General features: G+C 33.0%; 1 protein-coding gene across 1 annotated transcript in view; it reads left to right on the top strand.

Annotated features, from left to right (window-relative positions):
* The window catches only part of LOC109849897 (pyruvate kinase, cytosolic isozyme), an 8053-nt gene that overhangs the window by 671 nt on the left and 3294 nt on the right, over positions 1-4088 (top strand). The window lies entirely within an intron of this gene.

A 4088-nucleotide genomic window follows, 5' to 3' on the forward strand; every position in this document is an offset into this window, starting at 1 on the left:
TTCATTACTGTTTTATTTTATTATGTGGTTTTACTAGCTTTGTTATGTTTTTTATTTACTTTTTTGCATTTGTATCTTTACTTGATGATGATGTATGTAGATACGTCCACAGCTAGCATCTAGTGCACAGTTTGCGGCTTCGCTTGTGTTTACTTGATTCTTAATAGCCATAGAGTTTTGTTGCTCATTCATTTGGTGTCTCTATTTGTTGCTATCATGAATTGTGGGAAAGATATTATTCTTTTTGGATCAGATGTTGTGACATTAATTTAAAAAAAACTACTATTTGCCATGTTAAAAGCAAGTAGAAACCCATGCAATTTTTGTGGCCTAGTTTTAACATTAAGGACTTGTACAAGTACAAATTATATTTTCTTTTTATAGTTATTTAATAATCAAATATGAAACTGATCTTCCTTCTAAGCATAAGAACAGACTGATTGTAATTTTCTCTGTTTCCCCTTTTTTCTTATAAATACTTGACTCGTCCTATATTCATGTTTACAGTTGGCAGTAGCATTTGTTATTCAGAAAATTGCCGTATTAATTTCAGAAAATATATTGAAAGTTGTGTGTTTATTCTAATGGCCGGTAATAGAATCATTATTCATTTTAAATAATTGAAAATTAAATTTATATTCATGTTTATACATTGGGATAGACTATGAGCTTCTCTACTTTGTCTTACAATTTGACCGATAATATATGGAGACAAGTTTTTTATATTTCAATGACAAGCATGGAATGGAGACAATAAGCTTTCATGATTGTGGTCACAATGACATCGGGACTAATCTTCATGTAAAATCGTATGAAGTAGGTTTAAACCCCTATCAACTACCATGTTTTCATAAGAGGTACTGCGCCTATCAATATTTCTATTTTTCACTCCACTTTCAAATTACAAAATCTATAATTAGTTCAGATAGGGGTTAACGTAAACTCCCTGATCTTGTGCATAAATAAATATGCATAACTATGAAAAAGGGCCAAACACATACTTACATTACCATGTATGCAATGCATACACGCATTTCTGTTAAATAAGATATAATATTTACAAAAACATTATCATGTATGTTTGACTTTGTATTGGGAATACATCATGGCTCTTCATCTCCCTGATCTTATGTATGATATTTACAAAAATATTAAAGCTCATTTCTATCAGTTACTGTCTTCACTTTCAACTTTAAATTTTCTAGATCTTGGGGTGCTTTGTTAATAGATTATATAACCTGACTGAATTTTGTGAGAGATTTTATATATACCATATATTTGTCTAGTACAGGAATTTACTGTTTGGGGGGGAGGAAGTAAGAGTCCGAGATGTCTTTTTAGTGTAGGAGATGTGGCTTTAGACGGGAACAAATGTAATTACAGTGATAAAGTCTATAGAAAGATGCTGCCTAAATGACATGATTTTGAGTGTGGGCTTGCTTGCTTTAAACTTGACTTGTGTACCTATTTGAATCAATTTGATTGAGCATTTTGGAAAGGAACATGATCTCCTGTTCAGTCTTCCAAAAACATGCACATGACGTACCAGTCCGTCCATACACATTCTTTTTTAATTTTATGTTTTGTGTTGGTTGGTTGGCTTCTAATTTTTTTATATAATTGTCATCTGTATTCTAACCTTATTCTTTTGCTGTTCACTGATTTTAGATCTTCTCTTTTTTGCATTTTGTTTCCCCAACAAAAAGGGAGTTCTTTTGTCCTTTTTCTTCTTCTTGATTTTCTCCATGTTTGCTTTCTGATTGATCCCAGCTCTGCTATCTTTTACTGTTTTACTTATTTTTCTTCTAAACTCATTTTGATGTCGTATGTGTGTACTATACGACCTTTTGGGTTTTACTGTTCATTGTTTTGCTATCCATTCAGTTATGCGGAGCTGTTCTTTGTTGTTTCTCGGTCCACTGTTTGTTGTCTATTTGCTTTTAGACGAGCGCATTTTTTCTATACCCCTTTCTCTCTATTGGTTTTCTTTTTTATCACTGTTTTTAGCAAGTCTATGCATCTCTGTTCTGATTACCAACTAGACATCCAATAGGTTGTCCACATTTTCTATTTTCAAAGAAATAATGATGCCTTGTTGAAATCCACAGCCAGGAATTCATAATAGTGTCACAATATATATAAAAAGACGATGTTGCTAATTCTTTTCTCATGTTCAATATAACCAGTACTCTAATGAGATACAAAAGATATATTTAACTAAGTACAATTACAATTGACCCCTATGTGCCTTTATGTTTTGAAATAGTTGCATTATAGCCTTATTTGAAATACCACTATACACATCCTTTTCAATATAATTGTTGCTTTACATACTTGTATCCTTTTTCAAAATGATGTTAACTCTTTAGCACATGGGTTGTTGGGATTGGGCCATTTAAGTCTAGGCCCATTAGGGTTAAATCATAAATGGGTCACTACTATAGTTGTGTCACTAATGGGTCATAAGCTAGTATACACTTGTGTTATAATATTCCTGCATCCGCCCTTTGCTAATGGGTGGTGTCACGTGACACCACCCTCTATTAGGTACATCCGCCCTTATTGGCATCTTAGATTTCCTTATATATCTCAATATACCTGTGGTGGTCGTGTTGTATCCTTATATATCTTCATTTACCTGCATTGAACAATTTGAATCTGTTATGGACGTTTTTCTTATTTTCAAATACATAATGATGCTTTGCTCACATCTTAGATTTCCTTATATCTGAATGTAATATGTATCTGAACGTACCTGCATCAGGTCATGCCATATCCTTAGTGTTCACCTAATATTTCCATATATACCTGAAATCTTGAATATACAGAGAGTAAGAATCCTATTAGAACACTCGAGAAAGTGATGATCAATACTATTCACGGGTGGTTAGAGGATTAGTTTGGGAATTACATTTTCTCTATTTATGGTGTAGATCACCCCACTTCTATACGGATGGTTCCGATAGGATCCCTACTGATATACATGCATTGAGTCGTGTAATTGCATCATGTAATATTTTGAGGAGCTCCAGTAAAATTTACCCCATTTGTATCAACAAGTTGGATGTGTTTAAAATTTACAGGGGCCCTGTAGAAGGAGAAGAGAAACATATAACTGATGTCCTTGTCCAAACAATGAGTCAACAATACGAACAAAAGATTTTTTCAGTATTGGTATATCCAAAAAAACATCTATGTACATTCATTCCCCTTGTTACAGTTTGGATAGTTCAGTGTATGACACACTGTATCTTTCTTAGGGTGTGTTTGGCAACTTCAAAATTGAACTAGGCTAGACTAGTTTCTTTTTAACTAGGCCAAAGTTGAACCATATAAGGGTTGGTTAATAAAAGAACTAGTTTATGGGCAAGATTTTAAACTAGAAAGAACTAGTTCAATTTGAGTCTGATTTTTGCCACTAAAAATAAGGTCTTTGGCAATGTTGTTCCACTTAAAACAAGTTTTTTGGAGTTACCAAACACACTCTAAACATTTTCATATCTCCGGAACTCTTTTTACGAATATTTTTCCATGTCTACAAGCTATGCTACCCGACACGACAATTTTGGCATTGTACCTGTGTCGGATGCAGTTTGGGTACGTTTCCTCACCCAAACGGAGGGGACACGTGAGCAACTCATTTCCCGCATGTGAGAGGCACTTTTGGAGCAGTTACGTTTGAGGAAAATAGGATTAGCTGAGATATGCAAGGAAGAAGAAAACTCTTTCTCTCTCTATATATACATCTTATTTCCTTAGTTTTAAATTTGTTAGTGGAACATGACATCACCATTCACATTGGTGCTTGACTATTTGCTTTTGTCTTTTCTTTAAAATTAATGGCAATGTTAAGAATAGGAGACACGTGTTCTCATATTTAAATAGGCATGTGTGTGTGTACATAGGTAGGTAGGTAGGTATGTATATATATTCTTTTTTGATGCTTATGTGGAATATTGTCAAAGTTTCAAATGAGTTTACTTTATAATTTTAAGGAATTAGCTTATTTTATTGAGAATTTGAAATTAAACATAGTAAAATTGCTATAGTCAATATAATTGTTAATTGCTAATATATATATATATATA

This window comes from Asparagus officinalis, chromosome 7 (assembly GCF_001876935.1).
Source record: "Asparagus officinalis chromosome 7, Aspof.V1, whole genome shotgun sequence".
Classification (NCBI taxonomy): Eukaryota; Viridiplantae; Streptophyta; class Magnoliopsida; order Asparagales; family Asparagaceae; genus Asparagus; species Asparagus officinalis.